Here is a 25,638-nt window from a genome sequence, read left to right as displayed (position 1 = left end):
GAAGAGGGGGAGTGACATAATGGTGCCGTGACTCCGATATGAAGCCTAGGCAGGGTTTAGTGTCGTTCCTCCGCAAAGAGGGGGAGTGACATAATGGTGCCGTGACTCGGATAGGAAGCCTAGGAGGGAAGAAACGGGAAGAAGTGGGAAAATACCGGAGAGAGAGACTAGCAAAGAGCTTAGGGAAAAGCCGGACGGAAAAAGTGCTGGAAGAAGTTAGGATTGAAAGCGAAAGTGAAAGCTGGAGGAAACATAGACTCGGATGCGGACTATGGCGGGGAAGCTAGGAGATTAAAAGCGAAAGTGAAAGCTAGAACAAACAGACTCGGATAAGGACTGTGGGGAGAAGCCAGGAGAAATGAGAGGGGAATATTGTTGGAAGAAAACTTAGGGAAACATACCGGGTAGAGAAAAATGTTAGGGAAAATGAAGCTGCGGGGGCAGGCTGAGGCGGAGACGTAAGCTAGCTTGGGATTCGTCAAGTCAGCCCGGGGAGCAAAAGGCGAAAAGCTAAAACCAGAGGCGGAGACGCGTAAGCTAGGTTGGAATCCGTCAGATTAGCCCGGGGAGCAAAAGACTGGAAGCCAAACCGAAGTGGAGACGTGAGCTAGGTTGAATTCGCCAGGTTAGCCCCGGGGAACTTAGATTGAATACCGGTGGCAGAAACGTGAGCTAGGCTGTGTGATTCGCGGAAGCCGCCGCGTGCAGAGAGAGCGCGCGGGGCGCGAATAGATAGGGAACGCGGGGCTAGTGCGGAGGCCGTGGTGCCAGCGTGAAGGGCGCAGAGACCGTGGAGTGCGCGTGAAGCCGGGAAGCCCCGCAGAGCCGGGAAGCCGCCGCGGGGCGAGGCGCCAAGAAGCAGCCTCGGGGCGGGCGCCGGGAAGCCGCGGGGATAAGAGAAACAGAAGTTTAGAAGTAAAATGAGAGAAATAGGAATGCTGGCAGATAGAAGTAAAATAGGAGAGATAGGAATGCCCGGAGATAGAGAAATAGAGAAAAATAAGGCCTCCCCACAACACGGCAATGAGAGAGTTTGGATTCGGTCTGCCTGATTAGTAAGACGATAAGCACCTGTGGGCAGCTGCAGGTCACCGAAGACAGGCACGTTATCAACACCAATAAGTCTCCCCACAAGACGGCAATGAGAGGGCTTGGATTCGGTTTGCCTGATTGGTAGGGCTTGTAAGCACCTGCAGGCAGTTCTAGCAGAGCAGAGCATGCGCTGCAGGGCACCGAACACAGGCACACATCAGCGCCTAAAAACCTCCTCACAACATGGCGAAGAGAGGACCCGGATTCGGTTTGCCTGATTGGTAGGGCTTGTAAGCACCTGTGGGCAACTCTAGCAAGCAGAGCAGAGTGTGTGCCACGGGGCACCGAAGACAGGCGCGTATCAACGCCAAAAATAAAAAGAAAGGGGGAATTGTGGGGAGCAACTCGGACTAGACTGTTACTGGAATTAAGACTTATTCTATGCATCTGCTCTCCCACAATATGGCGCTGAGAAGGGAGTAACAACTTCTATGCAGCTGCCTCTCGCCAACTTGAGTGATGACCTGCAGGAGCTGATCCTGCTCCTGATTGGAGGAGAGCAGCGTACTCGGCGTGTGGGTAGCAGAGTTGGGATTGGTGGAAGAGGACTATAAAGGAGGAGAGAGACAACATGCACCAGGAACATCTGAAGGAACACCTGTGCAGCCCCCGAGAGAGCCGGCCGGCGGTATGCTGCTCCCCCGCGGAAGTGGGGAAAGTGGCAGGGGGAACCGCCCTTCCACGGAGGTGGAAGGGTCGGTAGCCAACCCGGGAAGAACCAGCAGCAAACCCGGGAAGGGCCGAGCAGGCAAAAGAACAGCGCAGGGTCCTGTGTCGTTCCTCCGTGAAGAGGGGGAGCGACATAATGGTGCCATGACTCCAATATGAAGCCTAGGCAGGGTTTAGTGTTGTTCCTCTGCGAAGAGGGGGAGCGACAATGCACGGGTTTTTTTTTTTTTTTTTTTTTTTTTTTTCAAGTTTTATTTACTGGGGCCGGTGCTGTGGCACAGTGGGTAAAGCCACTGCCAGCAGTGCCAGCATCCCACTTGGGCACCAGTTTGAGTCCTGGCTGCTCTGCTTCATTTCCAGTTCTCTGCTGTGGCCTGGGAAAGCAGTAGAAGATGGCCCAAGTCCTTGGGCCCCTGCACCCATGTGGGAGACCTAGAAGAAGCTCCTGGCTCCTGGCTTTGGATCAGCTCCAGCCATTGCGGCCAACTGGAGAGTGAACCAGTAGATGGAAGATCACTCTCTCTGTAGCTCTGCCTTTCAAATAAATAAATAAATCTTTAAAAACAAACAAACAAATAAAAGATTATTTATTTGAGAAGTAGAGTTATGGACTGAGAGAGGGAGAGACAGAGAGAAAGGTCTTCCATCCACTGGTTCAAAATGGCCACAATGGCCAGAGCGGAGCCTATCCAAAGCTAGGAGCCAGGAGCTTCTTTTGGGTCTGCTACATGGGTAAAGAGTCCCAAGCACTTGGGCCATCTTCCACTGCTTTCCCAGGTCATAAGCAGAGAGCCTGATTCAGAGAAGAGCAGCTGGGACATGAACTGGCATCCATGTGTCCGGCATTGCAGGCAGAGGCTTAGCCTACTATGCCACAGCACCGGCCCCTATGAATGGCTTTTAACATGTATCCTCGTTGATGGACACGAGTTTCTTGCTGGGACCCACACATCACTTGCTAGGACTGTCACAGTCTGAATCCTGGAAGTTCTTCAGTGCTACACACGTGTCGTGCATCAATAAAATGAAGAGCTTTATTTCGCATTTTGCAGTGCATAGATGTGTTTCCTTGGGTCTCTAAGTTTTCTTAGACCAGTACAATTATTACGCCAGAGAACGGAGAGCCAAGGAGGCTCCCACTTGATGAGTGAGATGCTTGGGCCGGTGAGGTTAATTATTTTCCTAACGACTCCAGAATTGGAGTCACACCTTGGTTTTCTGTTTTTGAAAATATTTATTTATTTATTTGAAAATCAGAGTTACAGAGAGAGTGAGTGAGTGAGTGAGAGAGATATCATCCATCTGCTGGTTCACTCCCCAGCTGGCTGCAACAGCCGTGGCTGAACCAGGCCCGAAGTCAGGAGCCCAGAGCTTCAGCCTGGTTTCCCACGTCAGTGGCAGGGGCCCAGCCACTTGGGCCATATTCTGCTGCTTTTCCCAGGCCATTAGCAGGGAGCTGGATGGGAAGCGGAGCAGCCAGGACGCGAACCAGCACACACACCGGTTGCTGGCATTGCAGGTGGCGCGGCTTTACCCGCTACGCCACAACACAGCCCCTCCGCCCACCTCCTTGGTTTCCAGTGTGGACGTCTGCGTTTCCTAACCAGCCACAGCTGAAACAGTTGGTCTCCCCTGGAACCCTCATTATTGCTTCCTAAGATTGTGGGCTGTTTGTCTTGGGTGCAGAGGAGGTGAATTTGGGGCCTGGTTTTAGTCAGGGGGCAGTGACCTGTGGTCATTTCCTGCCATCACACCGTTGGCACCCAGTGCCGGGCCCTGGTGCTACTGCACTGGGCTGGGCCTCAGGTCATGGCTAGTTTCTCTTGGGCTCCCTGTGGCTTTGGACTTCCTCCCGCACCTGGTGCTCCCACGCCTAAGTGGGAAGCACTGAACCCGGCCTTGTTGCTCTCGGCCTACAAGTTGGAGTACATCTTCACTGCAAATTAATTGAGAAGAATGAAATTCCTTCCTCTTGTCCAGGCAGTAGCCCTCACCCGCTCCCTGTCTCCACCCCATCCTGTCCTTGTGCAAGCTTCCTGTGCTGCCGTGACAAATTACCACCAGTGATTCGTCACTGTATCGGTTACACGCGTTTGTTTCCGTGTGGTTCTGACGCTCAGAAATCCGTACTCTGCACCATACTGGTCAGATTGTATAAATCTTTGGCCTGAAGATCCCACGTGGGCCTCTGGGTGAAAACGAGGGTGTTGTCAGGGCCGCCCTGCTTTCTACAGGCTCCAGGGGAAGTGCGCACCCCCTTTCCTGGCTCCTGCAGGCTCCAGGGGAAGTGCACACCCCCTTTCCTGGCTCCTACAGGCTCCAGGGAAGTGCGCACCCCCTTTCCTGGCTCCTGCAGGCTCCAGGGGAAGTGCGCACCCCCTTTCCTGGCTCCTGCAGGCTCCAGGGGAAGTGCGCACCCCCTTTCCTGGCTCCTGCAGGCTCCAGGGGAAGTGCGCACCCCCTTTCCTGGCTCCTGCAGGCTCCAGGGGAAGTGCGCACCCCCTTTCCTGGCTCCTGCAGGCTCCAGGGGAAGTGCGCACCCCCTTTCCTGGCTCCTGCAGGCTCCAGGGGAAGTGCGCACCCCCTTTCCTGGCTCCTGCAGGCTCCAGGGGAGGTGCGCACCCCCTTTCCTGGCTCCTGCAGGCTCCAGGGGAAGTGCGCACCCCCTTTCCTGGCTCCTAGAGCTGCTGCTTCACTGGGCTTGCGGCCCTTCCTCCCACCCTGCGTGTGCATCAGTGCTTCCCTCCATCACGTCTCCTCTGACTCCCCCTTCCACCGCCTCTTCCATCCCTCAGGGCCTCGTGGAGCCCTCGGGGTCACCCACCTATCCCACAGTAGTGTGCTTGTACCAGAGTCAGCTGATTGACTACTGAATGCCACCCACCAACCCCGGTGCTTTTGAGCTGGGAGGAGGGAAGTCTGTGCAGGTTCCGGGGCTGGGGGTGCATGTCTCCTCAGGGGCACTGTTCTGCCCACCACGCCCCCCGCCGGTTTCCTTTGTTCCTCTCTGGTAGATTGTTTTCATGAAGGTTAGAAGATACATAGCACACACACGTTTCTTATCTGTAGCATGAGGCATCAGATTTTATTTCTTTTTAATATTTATTCACTTATTTGAAAGGAGAATTACCGAAAGGGAGGGAGAGACAAAGAGATTTCTTCCATCCTCTGATTCACTACCCTAGTGGCTGCAACAGCCAGAGCTGGGCTGATCTGAAGTGAGGAGCCAGGAGCCTCCTGTGGGTCTCCCACGTGGGGCAGGACCCCAAACACCTGGGCCGTCCTCCACTGCTTCCCCAGGCCAACAGCAGGGAGCTGGAAGACCTCGCTCTTGCTCTCGCTCTCTGCCTCTGCCTCTCTGTAACTCTACCTTTCAGATACATAAATAAATCTTAAAAAAAAAAAAAAGAATCCTGAAGCAATCACCTATTGCAGTTGGCGTCGTGATAAAACCAGTTTGCTTTAGATCTAGATTAATAATTTCCTGTATATGCTTTGTGCCGGAAAAGTGCTATAATAAAGGCAGATCCCGATATTGCTTTTTAAAATTACATTTTCCTTTGCATATTAATTTTACAAAGAAAATCTGTATCCACCAAAGAAGACTTGGAAAATGTTTGTGGATTGCTTTCCCCTGGAAGTTTTGGATGCATTTTTATTTTATTTATTTTTATTTTATTTTTTTATTTTTGACAGGCAGAGTGGACAGTGAGAGAGAGAGAGAGAGAGAAAGGTCTTCCTTTTTGCCGTTAGTTCACCCTCCAATGGCCGCCGCGGCTGGCGCGCTGTGGCCGGCGCACCATGCTGATCCGATGGCAGGAGCCAGGTACTTATCCTGGTCTCCCATGGGGTGCAGGGCCCAAGTACTTGGGCCATCCTCCACTGCACTCCTGGGCCACAGCAGAGAGCTGGCCTGGAAGAGGGGCAACCGGGACAGAATCTGGCGCCCCCGACCAGGACTAGAACCCGGTGTGCCGGTGCTGCAAGGCGGAGGATTAGCCTAGTGAGCCGCGGCACCGGCCAGCATTTTTATTTAATGATTTATTTATTTGGAAGGCATAGTTACAGAGAGACAGAGGCAGAGAGAGAGAAAGAGAGAGAGAGAGAGGTCTTCTATCTGTTGGTTCACTCCCCAAATGGCTGCAATGGCTGGAGCTGAGCCGATCCAAATCCAGGAACCAGGAGCCAGGAGCTTCTTCCAGGTCTCCCACATGAGTGCAGGGGCCCAAGCCCTTGGGGTATCTTCTACTGCTTTCCGAGGCCATCAGCAAGGAGCTGGATTGGAAATGGAGCAGCCGGGGCTCGAACCAGCACCCATATGGGATGCTGGCACCACAGGCAGGCAGATGCTTAACCCACTGTGCCACAGCACTAGCCCCTGGATGCATTGTTTTTCAGAGAGGGTTGAGGTCATTGTGTAGGTAGCTTTGTGTGACGGCCACTAGGGCACCAGATTTCCTGCTGATAAGGCTCTGTTTGATGGGTCGTAGGCTTTGCTGGGAATCCTTTGCTTCTAGGGGAGCGAGTGTAGCCCCCCAGGAACAGGCAAGGCCTGAGGGCCTGCATGCAATTACCAGTGCCACCTTTCTAGATCAGCGTCTCAAGCTGTTCTCATTTCACAGAAATATGTTTGTTATTTAATGGCTGCTGAAGGACAAGCACCGTTCTTTAGTCAGCCATGTCCCTTGTAATTGGGTAGTTCGGCTGTTCTCGGTTTTGCTCTTGTGAGTAACCCTGTGATGAGCATTGTCGTGCAAAGGGCTACAGAATGCCGGGAATTCACCGGTGGTGGAGGGGTCGTCTGTGATTATCCTGCACCCCCTGGGGTGTGGCTGTCACCTCTCACCTGACACGGGTGCGGGAGGAGGTCCCTGGACAAGATGGACGGCTGTGAAGCAGGCCAGGAATAGTCTCATGTCTTGCTGTTCTGCTCTTTGCCTTCTTGCTGATAGACAAGCCCACACACCCCATGTGAGGCCGCGAGGCTGCTTGCAGGGAGCGCGTGGGGCTCTCCTCCTTGTCTGGCGCCAGGACACGTGGTTCTGTTGGTGAAATGTTCTCAGTGGTGGAGCTGGCTGACGCAGACACAGGCAGCCTCCTTGTCCACGAATCCAAAGTGACTCCAGTTAACAGGGACGCTCGAGGGCTCCTGTTTTGCCAAGCCGCGTGTGTACTTTCTTGTCATTGTCCGCTAAATAATACACTATAGCAATGATAAGTTGCTTCAAAAATTTGTGGAAAATGGAGTTGGAAAATAAGTTCATGTTGGTTCAAAATCATTTCTGAAATCTTAGCTTAGTTTTTTTTTTATACTATGCATTTCCCATGAACTTTGAAAGGCCCCTCATTTTCCATAGGATTTGCATTGCGTTAGGTGTTGCAAGTGATCTAGGGATGATTTAAAGTGTACAGGAGGAAGTGTGTAGGTTATATGCAAATATGATGCCATTTTATATAAGGGGCTTGCTTACCTGTGGATTAAGAAAATTATTTTAAAATTTTATTTTGGGGCTAGTGTTGTGGCATAGTGTGTTGAGCCATTTCCTGTGATGCCAGCATCCCATATGGGCATTAGTTCAAGTCCCAGCTGCTCCACTTCCAATCCAGCTCCCTGCTAATATGCCTGGGAGAGCAGCAGAAGATGGCCCAAGTCCTGTGTCCCCGTACTCACATGGGAGACCCTGGTGGAATTTCAAGGCTTCTGGCTTTAGCCTGGCCCAGCCATGACTGTCGCAGTCACTTGGGGATTAAACCAGTGGATGGAAGATCCTCTCTCTCTCTCTCTCTCTCTCTCTCTCTCTCAACTCTGCCTTTAAATAAGTAAATAAATCTTTAAGGATTTATTTCATTTGAGAGAGCTCTCGTTTGTGGATTCACTCACCAAATGCTTGCGATGGCTGTGCCTGCACCAGTGCTGCAGCCAGGGGCTGAGAGCGGCATCCAGGCCTCCTGCATGGTGTCGCAGGAACCGGCTCACTTGGGCCATCAGTGCCGCCTCCCAGGGTCTGCACTAGCAGAAGGCTGGTGACGGGAGCCAGAGGTGGGGGTCGAGCCCAGGCACCCTGATCTGGGATGTATGGTTTCCTACTTGCCAGGCCGAACACCCAGCCTGCGTCTGCAGGTTCTGCTCTCCAGAGGGGTCCTGGAGCCAGTCCTCTGCTGGTACCACAGGGTGGCCTTAGGAATGAGTTTGAGCACTATTTATATGTACAATTCACCGGGATCCACACAGCCTGTGAAACTGGATTGTAATTACTGGTTCTGAAAAAGAGCAGTTGTGCTGTTTTCTCTCCTGTCCTGAGAGATGTTGAGGTTGGGGTGAGTAGTGCCGGTGAGAGAGAAGCAGGGGAGAGGTATTCATAGATGCATGTCAGAGGGAGATCAGGTCAGGGCCTGCATCACAACCTCATACAAAATGCGTCTTCAGATCTCCCTTGTTAGCTGATTTGGGATTATTTCCTGATAGCTCTGTGAACTTGATTGATTGGCCCATTCTCTCTAGGAAATGATGCCAGATTTCTGTTAGCATTCTTGTTAGCTATCAAAGCCTGAGAATAGTATTTTAACATAACACTTTTCTTTTTTTAAATTTGATTTTATTTATTTGAAAGGCAGAATTACAGAGAGAGAGAGGGAGGGAGGGAGGGAAGGAAGGAGGGGGGAGGGGATAGAGAGATGGAGGGAAAGAGAGAGGAAGAAGTGGAAAGAGGGAGAAAGAGATCTTCCATCTGCTGGTTCACTCCCCAGATGACTGCAATGGCCAGGGCTGGCTGAGTCAGGCCAAAGCCGGGAGCCCAGACTCCATCTGGGTCTCCCATGTGGGTGGCAGGGGCCCAAGCAGTGGGGCCACCTTCCACTGCTCTCACGTTAGCAGGGAGCTGAATCAGAAGTGGAGTAGCTCATGGGGTTTTGGTGTCACAGGTGGGGCTTTAACCTGCTGCACCACAGTGCTGGCTCCTGTACTTTTCAAAATCCAGAAAACATACTTGATTGGACAGCTGGGATATTTTTATTTTCATATGATGTTGGCTTTTTAATATATCTTACTTCTGAATGATTATCTCATATTAAAAATAAACTGCTGGGGCTGGCGCTGTGGCTCACTTGGTTAATCCTCTGCCTCTGGCGCCGGCATCCCATACGGGCACCAGGTTCTAGTCCAAGCTGCTCCTCTTCCAGTCCAGCTCTCTGCTGTGGCCCGGGAGGGCAGTGGAGGATGGCCCAAGTGCTTGGGCCCTGAACCCGCATGGGAGACCAGGAGGAAGCACCTGGCTCCTGGCTTCAGATCGGCACAGCAGCTATTTGGGGAGTAAACCAATGGAAGGAAGACCTTTCTCTCTGTCTTTCTCTCTCACTGTCTGCAACTCTACCTGTCAAATAAAAGCCCCTCCTTTGCTTTTTAGAGCCAGGGTCTCCTTTGAAGAATGTGAACAATGATACAGTTATCTCAAGGGTTATTTTTGAAGCATTTGTTGCTTTGAGGAAACAGAGCAGAAGGAGCAGCTCCCTACAGCTTAAGGCAGACTCCGCCCACAGGCTCTGTCCTGGTCAATTGCAGGGAGGGAGAGAAACAGAGAGAGCACGAGGGAGAGTGTCAGAGAGAAGAGAGATACTGATCTCCCATCTGCTAGTTCACTCCACAGATGGCCACAATAGCCAGGGCTGGACCAGCTGAAGTCAGGAGCCTGGAGCTCCATCTGGGTCTCCCACTTGTGTTGCAGGCACCCATGCACTTGAGCCATCTTCTGCTGCTTTCCCAGGTGCATTAGCAGGGAGCTGTATTAGAAACTGGAGCAGCCGGGACTCATAGAGCATGCCAGCATCTCAGGCGGCAGCTTAACCCTCTGTACCACAGCACCTGCCCCTCTTCTCTAACATTAGTCCGTATCATAAGCACTTCCATTGCTGTTTCATTCCCCAAATGGTTGTGACAGCTGGAGCTGTGTCAATCCTAAGCCAGGAGCCTGGAGCTTCTTCTAGGTCTCCCACGTGGGTACAGGGGCAAGGACTTGGGCCATCTTCTACTGCTTGCCCAGGCCATAACAGAGAGCCAGATTGGAAGTGGAGCAGCTGGGTCTCCAATCAGTGCCCATATGGGATGCCCAGCACTGCAGGCGGCAGCTTTACCTGCTATGCCACAGTGCCGGCTCCAGCTTTTTTTTTTTTTTTTTTTTTTTTAAGATGTATTTATTTTAAAAGTTTGAGTTAGAGAGAGAGAGAGAGAGAGAGAGAGAGAGAGAGATTCTTCCACCTGCTGGTTGACTCCCCAGATGTCTGCAATGGCCTGTGCTGGGCCAAGCTGAAGCCAGGAACCAGGAGCTTCATTTGGGTCTCCCATGTGTGTGACAGGGGCCCAAACACTTGAGCCATCTTCCACTGCTTTCCCAGGCCATTAGCAGGGAAGTAGATCAGAAGTGAAGAGCCAGGACATGGACCATTTCCCTTATGGGATGCCAGTGTCTCAGGTGGTGGCTTTACCTTCTTCGCCACAACACTGGCACCAGGTTTCCTTAGTTTTTAGCCTAATGTTCTTTTCCTGTTCAAGGATCCTATTAGGATAACACATTATATTACTTGTCTTTATAGGCTTTATTTGGATTTGACACTTTCTTGGACTTTCCCTGTTTTTGATGACCTTGGAAATTTTGAGAATTACTAGTCAGATACCTTATAGAATATCTTTCTTTATTTTTTAAGAGATTTATTTATTTGAGGGGCCAGTGCTATAATGTAGTAAGTAAAGCTGCCGCCTACAGTGCTGGCATCCCATATGGGTGCTGGTTCAGAAACCCTGGCTGCTCCACTTCTGATCCAACTCCCTGCCAATAGGCTTGGGAAAGCAGTGGCAGATGGCCCAAGTCTTTGGGCCCCTGCACCCATATGGGAGACCTGGAGGAAGCTCCTGACTCCTGGCTTCAGACTAGCCCAGCTCCAGTCATTGAGGCTATTTGGAGAGTGAACCAGCAGATAGAATATTTCTCTCTCTCTGCCTCTGCTTCTCCCTCTCTAACTTTGCCTTTCACATAAAAATAAATAAATATAAAAATATTTATTTATTTATTTGAAAGAGTTATGAAGAGAGAGAGAGAGAGAGAGAGAGAGGAATTTGCCATTTGCTGGTTTCACTCCCACATGGCTGCAACAGGAGGAGCTGAGCCAAGGAGCTTCTTTTGGGTCTCCTGTGTGGGTTCAGGGTCCAGGCACTTGGGCCATCTTCTGCTGCTTTCCCTGGAGCATTAGCAGGGAGCTGGATGGGAAGTGGAGCAGCCAGGACAAGAAACTGACACACAGCTTTACCTACTACACCAGTGTGCCAGCCCCTACAGAGTATCTTTCAATTGGGATTTGTTGGTCTTTAAATTATAAATTATACCTTTCTATGTGTCTGTTTTTCAGTGTTTCTGTAGACATTGCATTATCTTTATTGAAACACATTCTAGTTCAGATGTTAGACAATTTCATTAATCATATAAGAACACTAAAATGCTGAAATTTGTATTTCTCTTCTTCTTGTAGTCATGTGTGTTATTCCTACTTATGTTATAAAACTACTCAGCATACAGTGTTACTATATTTGATTTAATCTATCCATAGTTTAAAGATATTTAAAATATACAAATGACTTTTACAAAGTTTTATAATTTAAAAATTAAAAACTAAACATCAAAAAATTTAAACAGTAAATGTAAATTTATCTGTGTGCTTAGCTCTCCTGATGTTCTTCATCCCCCTGCAAGTCTGGGCTTCTACCTGACACATGTCCATGAGCTTGGAAATCTCAGCGTTTCTCCCCCGCTGGTCTTCTGGAGTGGCGCTCTCTCTCCTGTTTCTGCTTGGAAGTGCCTTGGTCTGTGTTGAAGGTGATGATTTCAGGAGCACAGCACTGAGAAGCTGTTCTAGTTTTGTCCTTCGTTGTTTCTACTCTCATCACATTCCTTTGCAAGGAAGGGAATTGTTCTCCCTCTGGCTGGTTTTCAGATTTTTCTTTGATTTTTAGGTTCTCCTCACATTGGCTTCAGTAAGTCTAGATGTGTCTTCTTCTGTGTTTACCTTGGTCGGATCTGTGGGCTGTTCGCTTTCCTCAGTCTTGGACGTGATCTCTTTCAATATTCCTTCTGCTTCGTCTGCTTTCTTCTTTCCCGCCCAGGACGGTAGCATCACATCCTCTAACCTGTTATTCTCTCCATGTGTCGCAGTTTGCATGATTTCTGTTGACTTTTCTTCCGTTGTATCACATCTGCTCTTAAGACCATCAAATAACCTACTCATTTTTTTTATTTAAAAAATTATTCAACAATAATGCCCTTTTTTCTCTACAGACATTTCTGTGTATGTAAACAGTGTATCCTGACCGAATCAGGGTAATCACCATTTCCCCTTCGTTGGCATTTATGACCGGAAGCTGGGTGCTGCTGTCTTCGACTTGTTCTTGAATGCATGCTAGGTTATTGTGAACTCTAGTCTCCTGCTACGCTGTGTAACTAGGAGCTTACTCCTTTGGTGCTCCTCTGATCTGGTACCCGGGTCCAAGCTCCTTGTGTTCCTCCCACCCATCCCAGCCTCTGGTAATCACTACACTGTGTTCAGATCGAGGTTCGCTTGTTTTATTTTCAACTTCCACTTAAACGTGAGAATATGTGGTATTTTTCCTCCTGTGCCTGGCTCACTTCACCTAACCCGATGTCTTCCAGTTCCATCCATTCTGCTGCAAATACCAAATGGTATTCCATATTCATTTCTCTTGATGTGAGGCCACATTTTCTTGCTTCTTTGCATGTCTTGTAATGGTTAACTGAACGCCAGGTGTTATGTGTGAAAAAAGAGCAGAGACTGAGGGTCTTAACAGTTGGCCTTGGGAAAGTAAATGCTGTGAGTGCGGGGAACGGTGCGTGAAAGAGTTAATGTCGGAGGTCTGACTGCTGTCCCCCGAAAGGCCTGCTTAGCAGCACGGCCCTTGGCTGGTGTTTGGGAACTTGGAGATCAGGAGAGCTCCCAGCACCCTCGCTGGTAAGAGGAGCTTCCTGTGTCTAGAGTGTTTGCACTAACAGCGTGGCGTGGGCTGAGACCTGCCCTCCCTGGGTGCTGCAGTGAGAGCCCTGCCACTGAGCCTCGAAGGAGCCCCTCTGCCGGGCAGCGTGGGTCATCATGACTGCCTGACCGGCTGTTGGAGAGATCAGCAGGGCACCTGCGACCCCATGGGAGAGGACTCTGGGAGGCTTGCGCCTGCTTTGCTGTGGAGCCCACTCCATACACTTCTTCCCCTTGCTGATTTTTCTTTGCATCCTTTCAGTGCGTGAGTTGCTGAACCTGGGGAGAGTCTCAGGGACCCGCGATGGAGGAACAGATCAGTCCACTGTGTCATGGAGCTGGGTCTGGGCGGCTCCAGAGTTGGGCCTCTGCTATGTTTGGATGTCCTAAGAGCACCATCAGGGCTTTGCTTTGAGCAAGGTTGAGCGTTGTAGCACCAGTGAGACTCCAGAAGTCACTCTGTTTCATAGCTTGGCTGCTGGCTTCCTAAATCGTGTGGACTGTCTGTCAGTGCACAGGCCAGCTGCCAGCTTTGCAGAGTTCTTGTTCCTCTCAGCCCTACTCCTGGCCTTCTGCTCCTTGGAGGCTCTCTTTTCTCTCCTGCCCAGCCCAGGCCTGGAGAGTCTGCGGTGCCCATGATGGAGGCCGTGTGCACTTGGGAAGGTGCAGGTGGGTTTTCTCCACATCTCCTCCCCTGGTCCCCAGCCCCCATGCACTTGGTGAACTCACCTATATTACAGGGAGGAGATGGATAGCACACTATGCCAGGGATGAAAGTAGCCAGCGGTTTCTTTTCTCCTAGCTTGTCCCTTTCTGGAATGAGTTCACTTGGGTTTCTTTATGTCCTCAGCAGTTTGATGGGTTTTTAAAAATGATGCGTGTTGTTAGTGTGGGAGTGATGCTCCCTTGTGATTTTCTGTAGCCTACCTGGAAGGTGCAATACACCCACCCGTGATGGTGACGGTGCCCACCTCGGTGCCTACACAGGCTGGGTGCCCACTGAACGTTCACCTCGACCTCCTCTCTGCAGACACAGAAATTTCAGCTGGAAGGAAGGAGCAAAGAGAGCAAGTGAGGCAGCAGACTGCCACTCTTGTGAGAAATCTAAGTGGCTACAAAGCCACCAGGAGAGCATGCTCAGCTTCTCTTGTGTAGGGGCTTTATCCACGGGAGAGCAGGGTGACCTGGAGGTCCAGAGACCCTGGAGGTCCAGAGACCCTGGAGGTCCACAGACCCTGGAGGTCCAGAGACCCTGGAGGTCCAGAGACCCTGGAGAGTGCCCTTGCAGAAGCCACCGCATGCAGGTCTGATGGAAGCCTTTGTCATACAGCCCAGGCGCATCCTTCTTTGACACTCCTGCTCTGCAGTGAGCCTGCATCCAGCTCTGCCATCTATATCTGTGTCTCTGTGGGCAGGTGACCTAACTTCTGTGAGGTACTTGTAACACAGGGACGAAGGCAGAATTGCATCTGTGGTTGTCACTGTGCATATTCTAAGTGGTAAAAGTGTAAGTACAGGGGGTCAGCCTGTTGTTCTCACGTGTTGGCCTCTTACAGACCCTTCCTGGTTTCCTCCTGCCTGTCTTTGTTCCAAGATTGTTCCAATTGTGCAGTTCCTCCCTCTTCATCATGATGACTGTGGCACGGTCTGTTTGCTCACGGAGTCACAGTCCTCATACTCCACTGTCGTGGTACATTGCTTTGCAGTGGGTGTGGCTGTATAGATAGCTCAACACGGAGAACCTTACCAGGTGCCTCTCCCCTATCAAGCTCCTAGCAGAGGACTTTCTTCTCAGGGAGTGACTCTCTCTCCTCGGCGACCCTGCCTCTCCCTCCTAGGCCTGCTGCCTCCGTTTTCCAGCCATCTGATTGCTCTGCAGAGGGACCTTGCCCTGCATTTTCCCACGCCTGTCTCTCGACTCTGCTTCCGGCTGTTGTGCTGCCCCAGCACACCTCACAGGCCTTGCACCAGTGTGGGGAGTTTGCACTGGGGCCTTGTTCCTCTGTGTGGCTGCAGGTGCACCAGGTGATTCCTGACTTCTGGGAAGCAAGTCACAAATTTGGTATGCGATGTGCAACTCTGCGAAAAGAACAAGAAAACAACCCATGAGGAATCAGCAGTTTCTGAAATCTGCCTTTGGGAAACCAGTTAGTGGGACTTCATTCCGACCTTTCCTTCTTGCTTGAGGACTTCTGCAGTCCTGAGACAAGAAACCCTCCTGGCTGCCGGGCAGACAGCTCTGCTCCTTCCTGTGCCCTCTCCTGGCTCCCAGAAGGTGGCAGCTGCCTCTCCTGTGGCCAGGAGTGGGTAAGCAGCCACGGCTGTCCTCTGAAAAGACGCCATTCAGGCTACCTCTGATGCAGGTGAATCTCCAACAGTGTGTGCACTGCCTGTTGTCAGTGTAAGGTTTGCATCGTGTGCTTTTAGAGAGCCAGGGAGACGTCAGGGAGATGTCTGTAGGTGATTTCATGATGTGTGACGAGCTTTTCCCCAGTGCTCCCCATGGCCTACCTGGTGCCAGTTTAACACCGAGAATTCTAAGAGACGACATGCATATAAATAAAGTACTAAATGTTCATTTAATTCTTTTTTATGAGACTTGCACATGTTTTGGGGTTAGAGTGTGACATTTCACTGCGTGTTTACAATGTGTATTGATCAATCAGGGCAATCCACGTGTCCCCCTCCTTGGCATCACTTTGTGACCAGCGCCTCAGACCTCCTCCCTTCGTTTGCTCAGAAAACACAGAGTAGGTGGTTGTGAACTGGGGTCCCCCAGCTGAGCTGTGTAGCACTAGAGCCAACAGCGCTGATTTTCCAAGTATGTGAAATGCTTACGCATTCATTCACCTGGGCACCAGGCACTGCTGTGCCAGGGCAGCGGCTTTTGGGATGAAGCCAGACCTCTGTTTGCTAGGCTCACAGGTCTGAGAAGCAGCAGAAAAACAGGCAAGGTGCTACAAGAAAGTTATATGCAAAGCGCTGTAGAAACCCAGATGACGAGTGAGATAATCATTCCAACTGTATCATTAAAAAATGTTGTTAAAGATTTATTTATTTGAAAGAGATTCTTCCATCCACCGGTTCACTCTTCAGATGGACACAACAGCCTGGACTGGGCTGGATCCAGGAGCCAGGAACTTTATCTGGGTCTTGTATGTGGGTACCAGGGACGCAAGCACTTGGGCCATCTCCTGCTGGCTTCCCAGGTAAATTAGCAGGGAGCTGGATTGGAAGTGGAGCAGCTGGGACTCTAACTAGCACTCTGATATGGGTTGCAGACCTCGCAAGAGGTGGTTTAACCCACTGTGCCACAGTGCAAGCTCCATCACTGTCATTTTTAAAAATTCATGTTTTAATTTAATACCCTATTGTGCAATAACCTAAATTAAATTAAATTAAATTTAATACCCTGCTGCACAAAACTGTAGATTTAGAACCATAGCAACCAGAAAGCTCTCTGATTGTTGGACATCTGTGAATCAAAGGGAGCCTGAGTCATTTTCTGCTGCATTCCCGACCATACTGTGCCCATGTGAAGCTGAAAGGAATCAGGGATATTAAAGACACAGGGCACCGGGTGTGTAGAATCGCAGGGCCTAGGTGCTGACCCGAACCAAAGTGGTATCTGGACGAGACCAGCCCCAGCACTGGTAAGTAATTTATTCCCAGTTTCCAGTGTAAACTTTGTGAGCGAGGATGGGAAGTCAAGAGTAGGGAAGGATTTGGAGGCACACGCGTTGTGCAGGTGCAGGGTGACAGTCCGAGAACCTCAGGAGCCTTCAGAAGGCTGGGTCGTCTGGCGTTGCTTGTGGTCTTGTGGTTTTCCTTGTGCACAACGTATTTATGACCCAGGAGATGGTTTCATCTTTCTGTTGGAAAGCTCCACCACAAGGCTGAATGCCTAAATACCTAGCAAAGTTATGGCACAGGTGGGCCGCAGCTGTGTACTTGGTATAATAGCAGGTGTTTTCTGTGTATCACCTTCTGTGGCCCTGAACAACCCTACAAGATAGGCACAAATCGAATATGCCTTATCCAAAATGCCTGGGACTAGAATGTTTCAGATTTCAAATTTTTTTTTCAGACTTTTGGAGTATTGGCATGAATCTAGTGAGATATCTTGGAGATGCAAGTTTAAACATTGCATTTGTTTGTTTCATGTGTAGATCCTGAAGGTAGCATTGTATAATATTTTTTGTGCATCTGCATTCTGACTGTGGCCAGTCACACGAGGTCAGGTGTGGAATTTTGCACTGTGGCATCAGGCCAGTGCTCACAGCATCTTGGGTTTTGGGGCGTGTCAGATTTTCAGATTACAGGAGCTCCCTCTGTGTTTACATTTCCGTTTTACAGGTGGGGACACTGAGGCTCCCCATCTAGTTAAGCAGTGTGCTCAGGACTAACAGTTACTGGTTACTAGCTGAGAAGTTGGAGGCGTGTCTCTGGTAGACAAAGCTACTCTCTCCATTACGCCATGCTTTCTGAGTCTGGAGTGAAGCAGAAAAAGATTTTTACCCGTTGTCTTTCTTCCCCTCCCTTCTTTGCACAAGCCAGCAGTTGTACGTTTAGCTGTTCCAACTCAAGCAAAACCCTTCAGCAGAATTCTGAGTGTGAAGTCACCAGCCAGGATGCTTTCCCAGTGCGATGGAAATTAGTGAACCCAGGGGCCGAGGGTGAGAAGTGACGTGCAGGGTTCTGTTGGCAGCATTTGCTTTGCTTCTTGGTTCTGCATTTGCAGGAACGTGAGGAGTCAGAGGCTGCACAGGCTTCTCTGGTTTCCTCTGAGCGTGGGTGTGGGGTGGGACAGGGATGGTGATGGTCAGAAGGGGACGTTTGCTAAGTTGCCGTGGACTGGAAAGTCCCTGCCAGAAACCCCTGGGTGCCATCTTTAGCATCACTGTATTGTAGGTTTTTAAAGCACCTCTGGACAGGAAAAGGAAATTGGATTGTTTTATGCTACATTAAAATCCTGTCTAAAAGTGTGCTATATTTTCTTTGGAAATATTGCATTTTTGACAGCACGAGTGATTACAAAAAAATCAATAATCAGAGAATGCTTAAGAGTCTTCCAAGCTCTTGCACGAAAAGCAATTAGCGTGGATTGATTTACTGTTACTTATTGTGATGAGATAATTGCCTCAATGCGAGACATTTTTGAACTTGTGGTGCCCCACGGTTTAAAAACGTTTATTCTTTAAATTGTTTAATTTATCCCTGGCCTTATTTTAAAACCACAATAGCTTTGTGCTGGTTAAATGATGTGAAGAGCTGGCTTTGTCTCCCCGGATCTCTACCCTAGGCTTGCTTTTGTTCCTGTTGTGGATGACCCTGGATGGAACCAAGTCCCAGCCTAGTGCTCTGGGGTTTGAAAGTCTGATGAGACAGGGTAGAAGAAGCCAGTGCAGCCTCCAGCAAGGCTCGAGTTGCAGACCGAAGGGTCCACACAATCCTGCCTGCTTGGCACTTGGCTCTGGGGACGGGGAAAGGTAATAGTGAATGTGTCCTGGGAATGTCAGCCCTCCTTTGAAATCTTTTGCAGGAGGATCTTCAGAGGCCAACCACTGGGATGTGAACCCACAGATGCTGCCTCCCTCCCTGGGCACTGGTGTGGGGCCTTTGCCTTCATCTCTTACCCCTTGTCTGCTGCCTGCAACTCTGGTGTCACTGGGGGTGGGTGGAGCTCGGTTCTGTGTTGTTGCTCGGTTCTGTGTTGTTGCTCCTCCCTGAGCTTGGGCTGGAGAAGGGAGTGAGGATGGAGTCTTCCAGGTGCCTGGGGAGGTTCCCTGCCTTGCACTCTACAGCCTCAGTCCTTTTTCTGTATGAGGGTGCACTTCCTGGCCCAGGGGGTCAGATGTCACCATCTTTGGTGGTTGACCTGAGGCCCTGGGGGTGCAAAGTGGGGGACCCGTGTGGCTCTGCTGAATGACTCTCAGACACAGAGTGGACTCCAGCGCTGTTCTCTGTCCTGATGTAACTGACACATTGCAGTCTGCCAGCCTGAACCATCATGCAGAACTTCCTGGAAGGTGGGTGACCGTGGGTGGGTGGGTGTTAGGGCTGTGAGAATCAGTGTGGCAAAATGTCTCTGAGAAGAAGAGAAGCTACTTCTGGGCTCATCTGTCACTGAGTTGTGAGGGTTGTCTCGTGGCCAGCAGTCGGGGCATTTGTTTCTGTGTGCTCTGTGTTGCTGGTCTCTGGTAGCCAGTGCTGTGCTGGCCACTGTGGGCAGTGCAGCAGGAGCACGGGCATGGCACCTGTTCTCAGGAAGCTCCCTCCACCTGGGGAGATGGGTCAGCTGCACCGGGGGCTGGTGTGAGGCAGTGCAGCCCAAGTGTGTTCCTCGTGTGCTGGTTCTGCAGGTGGTGTGTGGAGGGCACACAGTCTGCAGTGGTTCTTAACCTTTCCCAGAGTGCCTGCAGCACAGGTTTTATGAGACACACGTTGGGAAGTTCTGGGTTTCAGAGAATCTAGAAGTACAGAAAATAGTAAAATGACCAGCTGCCATCCTGCTTTGCATATCTGTTCCTTCAGTGGCTTCTGGTCATTCTCAGAGGTACAGCCCGAATCCTACCGATGGTGGCAGGTGCCAAGAGTTCAGTACTTCACTGTCCATGCTAATAACTGGATGAACATTGCCATGCAGATGCTGTTTCCATTGTCCTAATTCTTGCAATAAAATGAGCAACTTGGGTCAGGAGTTTAGCCTAGCGGTTAAGTTGCCTGCATCCCGCGTCACAGTACCTGGTTCAATACCCAGCACTAGCTCCTGACATCAGCATTGCTGCCAATGCAAACCTTAGGAGGCAGTGATGACAGCTCAGTAATAGAGCTCCTGACACCCACATGGGAGACCTGGGTTGAATTCCCAGCTCCTGGGTTTGACCCAGCCTTGCCCTGGCCATTGTGGACATTTGGGAAGTGCAGCAGAGAAAGGAGTTCTGTCTGTCTCTCTCCAGATGTCCCTCAGCCTCTCAAAAAAAATTTAAAAACAAAATCAGCAATTTGCCCGAAGTTGCTGAATCCTGACTGGGACTAGGTGTCTCCCTGGCCCCACAGGTGCCTGCCAGGGAAAGACAGTGAGAAATGCCCCAGGCTCCAGGACTCTCCCTGGCAAGTGGTAGGGGGCTCTTCTCAGAGCATCCATCCCGACTTTTGTCCCCAGATGTAACATCCAGGTAAGCCCTCAGTTTGAAACGGCTGTCACTTCATCCTTTGCTCTCCAGGGTCTGATTAGATAAACTCGCTTTGTAAGTCTCAGTAGGAAGTGAATCAAGTCTGAATCCAGAGTTCTCAAGGATTTGGGATCCTGCCTTCCCCTAGCCCAGCTGCGTGCATCTCAGGGCGACTTGGTGCTAGCTTGCATTTTAGGGGATTGATGGCTACCTCAGACATTAATGAAAAAACCTCCATCTTCCTGTCGACTTTTCTCAGCTGCAGCGGCGTCGTCGTAAATCTTCGGTGTCCCAGCCCCGGAGCCCCAGAGGAGCACTTACGTAACCCAAGACCATCGCTGTGTGCTGTGTATCTTGATTTAGGTTTGGCAGTGCTGGAGCTAGAGTTAATATTTTCTCCAGGCCTGTCACTGGGCCTTCAGAGAGAAACTCTGTTACACCCTCTGCTCTGGACATTTGGATGATTATGGTAGCTAGGGGAGAGCACAGTTATGTTCTCAGTCCTGGGTCTCCTCGCAGAGATGATGGGACGCCCGGGTCTAAGTGTGGTTGTAGGCAGCAATGGTATTAACAGTAGCCCCCGCCTGGGTGCTTGCTGCCGTTCTGGGCATTTCATGTAAGTTGTCTGTAACCCTAGTGGAAAACGTGGTGGGGGGTATCTATGCCATACCCATTTATAATCATCCATTTCTGTCTTCTGTTTCTTCTTGTGAAACAAGTGTATGCAGAACAGTGTGTGTAACACACGAATATGGTATGAAGAATGATGAGAAAGTGAATGCTAGTGTGGCTGTCTCCTAGATTTGGACTACTGCCCATGGTCTAGGCCTTCCGTGGGGTTTTCCAAAAGCCCATCCCATTCTCTGTCTAAGAAACAACCATTATCCAATTGATCTTGGTTTTTCTTTATAGTTTCATCATCCATGTGTGTATCCATCATCAAAGTAATTTAGCATTGCATGCTTTGGAACTTCACGTCAGAATTCACTGGGCCAAATTCATTTGAATCATTGACAGAATGAGGGTTTCTGGTTTTCCATTTAACTACATAACCATCAGGGTGTGCACCTGCTGCCAGGCGACGTGGGGGAGTATGTTCTGCTGTTGACTCCGCTGTCAGGGGACCGGCAGCCTGGGGCAGTGGACGTGCGGACGGCAGTTACACCCTGGCAGGCAGGGTGAGTGCCGTGGCTTTTCCAGGCGTGTGCGTGGGGGGACAGATGGGAAGGAGAACTTACATCTCCCTGCAGGTGTTAGGGAGGGTTTCTGGGATGGAGGCAGGGAGAGAAACACATGAGACAAGACTCTTGAAGGATGAGTAGGAGCTTGTCTGGTGAATGTTTCTCCCCAAGACAACACAGAGACATTTTTAGTAACTTGGACACAAGAAAATCAAGTCTGGTCCAAATCTATAGTGTTTGTTGTCGTCTTTGAAGGGGAGGGTACGCAGTCGAGGGCCCTGACTGATGCCTTGCTTGGAATTGAGTCCAACTTGCTGAGCCTGTTTTTTCAGACAAGCATGGCACATTTCCACTGTTGTAGGTAACCACACCCTCTTCTCGCTCTGGTGTTGTATAGTATTAGAATCGATGGATAGATCCTTTTATGAGAGTTTTGAGAGGAGGTGACACAGAGTTCGATCCCAGGAACTCTAAAAAGGAGCACCAAGGTCGCATGCGCCAGAGTGGAGGCCTGCAGGAAACTGGCAGAGACAAGGGACAGCCTCGCTGAGACCAGGAGTTGTCCTGGAGCTTCATCAGGTAGCTTGGACTGGGTGTCAGATACGGCTGCCTCTTGAGGGTCTGCAGCATGGTGCCCCGGGCAGCGTGAGACTGAGAAAGGCTCTCAGGTGGCCATGGAGAAGGGTATAGGCAGAGAGACCTGGCAGGGAGGGTGGTTCTTCTCCTTAAGGGCAGCAGGAGGTCCCCGGACAGTCCGATCTGCATCGTGACAGATCATTCTCAAGACTGTCACAGGGAGTTGGGAGGCCCATGTGGAGACTGTCAGGGGGTGCACAGTCAGCAGGGCCAGCGCCCCAGGCCCTGGCCCCCTCCGTGTGGTCGGTACCCCAGAGCCCTCTGTGCCCACTCTGCCTTGCAAAATGCTCTCGGCTTAGCCTGGGTCTGGGAATTTGTTGGTTTGTTGCATTAATCTGTTGAACACGAACACATTTCTAATTAAGAAACATATTCTGTTGTAGAAAGCCTGCAAAAATAGAAGTTTATGAAGAAACTAAACACAACACTAGTAGTGCCTGCTGTCCTAACCTTTTGGTCTGTGAGGGTAATTCAAAAAGTTCATGGAAAATGCCTATTATGGAAAAACAATGCATGGATTTCAATTTTTACTTTTTTTGCACCAAAACAAAGTGACTTGTCATTCCATTTTGTCACGAACTTCCTGAAGCCCCCCTGTGTTCCCCTGTTGTTGCCCACCTCGCCTACAGGATCCTTGTCTGCTTCCCAGCCTTCAGAGGAAAGCCCTGTGCAGAGAGGGTGTCCCCGTGTTTGGATTTCCTCACGCAGGGCCCGGTCCCTGCAGTTACCGCTCTGGGCGCTGCAGTCCGCAGGGACCACAGCAGACCAGAAGACAGCAAAAGGAGGCTCTGCTCTGCCTGGGTTTGTCTTTTCATATCAGGGGACAGCGCTGTGGCGTAGTGGGGTGGGCTGCTGGCGTCCTGTATCAGAGTGCGGTTCCAGTCCCAGTTGCTCCACTCCCGTTCTACTTCTTGCTAATGTGCCTGGGAAGGTAGAAGATGATGGCCCGAGTGTTTGGGCCCCTGCTACCCACGTGGGAGACTCAGATGGAATGCCTGGCTATGACCTGGCCCAGACTTGGTGGTTGTGGGCATCTAGGGAGTCAGCCAGCATATGGAAGATCTCTGCTTTCATATAAATAAATAAGACTTTGTTTTGTGTTTTAAAGAAGTGAATCAATCATATGTTGTATGGGAAGCTCATAAATCCCATAGAAAGAATAAATCAGCAGAAAGAAACGCGGAGTGCTGGGGCGGGAGAGGGAGCCGTGTGGGACCGCGGCATCGGCCGTGACCTCTGCAGAATCTTGCCTCATAGGAGCCCTCCCTCCTTCTGGTGAGCAGAAGCCGGCAAAGCAACCTCTCTTCACTGAGAAGCCGTCCTTGTACCTGGGGCTGGGGAACTGATTGCAGTGCCACGACCTTGAACATTACCTCGTCCCCAGCCTCTTGTCTGTTCTGAAACATTCCCGAGGTCCTTCCTCCAGGCTGGTGGGGATGGGCCTGGCCTCCCTGTAATGTAACGGGAGGGCTTGCAGGACCCATTTTGGTATGTGAGGGTGAGGCTGGACTTCCTGTCCTCTTCTGCCCGGTGCCTCTGTTCCAGGATTCAGGACAGTATATCCCCACGTTGTGCAAAAGTGGATTTGACCTGCTTCCCTGAAATTAATACAAAAGCTTACAGTTTCAGCCTCAACAAATTCAGTTGCACTTTTTCTTTCAACTCAAATTGTGGGTCTTCAGCGTAGCTGTTGAGAAAGATCCTCTGCTGACACTTAGAAAAAGAAGTTTTTTTTTAAAAAAATTATTTAGTGGAGAGACAGAGTGAGGGAGGGAAGTGAGTGAGGGAGAGAGAGAGTGCCTGTGTTGGTTCATTCTCCAGGTGCCTTGCAGTGGCTGGTGCTGGGCTAGGCTGATTTTGGAAGCGAAGAGCTTGATCTAGGTCTGTATTAGGAAGCTGGAATTGGGAGCAGAGCCAGGCATGAACCCAGGGACCCTGATACGGGATAGGGGCATTCCAATCAGCAGGTAAACTGCCGCGCCATGTGACCTGCCACTGCCCTCACCTTTTGAAAAAGGAACGCATCGCAGCCCTCTTCAGGCTCCTCCTCCCCAGGACCTGCTGAAGCCAGCTTTTGTTTCCACTGTGTTACTGGATCCACAGTAGGCTCCCTTACCAGGGCTGACCCCTAATGGCCAGGCCCACTAGGGGGCCTGGTTGGATTTCTCTGCGCTGGACTCTGGGATCCTCCCTCCCTGAAGGCAGCACCACTTTGACATGGTGACCGCACCTCCCCTGAATCTCCGTCTCTTATCCTTCTTCCTCAGCTCACCGTCCTGTCCTGCCCCTGTGTCCCAGGGCATTGTCCTGCTGCTGCCCGCCTTGCCTTGTTACATGTTCTCTTACCTTGGGTGTGTTGAGTCTCAGGGCTCCTGCCAGTTACTTGTGCTCAGATCTGTACCTGTAGCCTGGAGCTTTCTGAATTTCAGACTCGGGTCTCCAGCCACCTCCTGGACCTCTGGAATTGCAGATAGACACCCGCTCTGACCCTTTACCTATAGAACTGCCTCTGCACTGGCAGCCCCACTCTGCTCATGCTAGAATCCTGGGAGTGGTCGTGGGGCTGTCCAGGCGCCTCCCTCCCACACAGAATCCCAGCCCTCAGGTTGGATTGACTTTCCTCCCGCCACCTCTCTCGATGCTCTCTTCCTATCTGTAGTTTTGCTCCCGTCTCGTGTTAGGGCCTGGATGTCTCTTCTTACCACCGCAACTTGGTTCCCTGCCTCTGGTCTGTTCTTTCCGAGTTTGCCCTCCATTGGCTTCCAGAGTAGTCTAAACAGACAGATGGCCATGCCATTCTCCTGCCTGGGATGCCCATCTCCTACTGTCACCTACCTAACCCAGCACCCTGAGCGGCTGGGATCCACCCTCATCTTCTGCCCTCCGCAGCCCTTGCCTCAGAGCGATAGAACAGTGACTGCCCGCGTTTCTCCCACCTTCCATGGTGTTCTTTGTGTCTAGAAGTTAGTGACTAGATCAGAACCCTCTTATGTCTGGGAGATCCAAGACCATCAAAGCGCGCTCTTCCCAGGGGGGCTTTGTGGGAGACAGATGCTTAGGGAGTAATGGCCAATGGGAACCTAGCTCATCTGTCTGTCACTGACTGTGGTCAGTGCTCAAAATCCAGTGCAGGGGCTGGTGCTGGGGCATAGTAGGCTAAGCCTCTTCCTGCAGTGCCAGCATCCCATATGGACGCTGGTTCGAGTCCTGGCTGCTCTTCTTCTGATCCAGCTCTCTACTATAGCCTGGGAAAGCAGTAGAAGATGGCCCAAGCGCTTGGGCCCCTGCACCCACATGGGAGACCCAGAAGAAGCTCCTGGCTCCTGGCTCCAGATAGTCACAGCTCCAGCCATTGTGGCCATTTGGGGAGTGAACCAGTGGATGGAAGACCTTTCTCTCTGTCTCTCCCTCTCAAATAGATAAATAAATCTTAAAAAAAAAAAAAAAAGTCCAGTGCAGAACAAATCCCAGGCGCTGGGCAAGTTCCTTAGCCCTGTGTGTCTCGGTTTCCTTGTTTGTACAATGGGCATGATTAGCTGGACCTGCCGTTTGATATTTGGTGAGACTTAAGGGAATCGACCTGTGTAAAACACTCAGGTATCTGGTGGACATGCGTGAATAGAGGTAGAATAGTAGCCGTTCTGATGCGCAGTCTCGGCAGTTTGGTCGACAGCTCCTGTGCATCACTTAATAGTAGCTGTGTAGGCCGGCGCCGCGGCTCACTAGGCTAATCCTCTGCCTGCAGCACCGGCATACCGGGTTCTAGTCCCAGTCGGGGCACCGGATTCTGTCCCGGTTGCCCCTCTTCCAGGCCAGCCCTCTGCTGTGGCCCGGGAAGTCAGTGGAGGATGTCCCAA

The 25,638-nt window shown here is 50.8% G+C and overlaps 1 protein-coding gene and 1 long non-coding RNA gene across 4 annotated transcripts in view; both read left to right on the top strand.

Annotated features, from left to right (window-relative positions):
* ZFAT (zinc finger and AT-hook domain containing) overlaps nt 1–25,638 on the top strand; it is a 205,903-nt gene that overhangs the window by 128,159 nt on the left and 52,106 nt on the right. The gene's annotated exons all lie outside the window — the stretch shown is intronic.
* LOC138850082 (uncharacterized) lies at nt 9,930–25,229 on the top strand. Its single transcript, XR_011389565.1, has 2 exons — nt 9,930–14,030; nt 14,065–25,229. It is a non-coding gene; the product is annotated as an uncharacterized lncRNA (long non-coding RNA).

Source organism: Oryctolagus cuniculus, chromosome 6 (assembly GCF_964237555.1).
Source record: "Oryctolagus cuniculus chromosome 6, mOryCun1.1, whole genome shotgun sequence".
NCBI lineage: Eukaryota > Metazoa > Chordata > Mammalia > Lagomorpha > Leporidae > Oryctolagus > Oryctolagus cuniculus.
The sequence above is the reverse complement of the archived record's forward strand: the minus strand, read 5'-3'. Positions and strand labels throughout refer to the sequence as shown.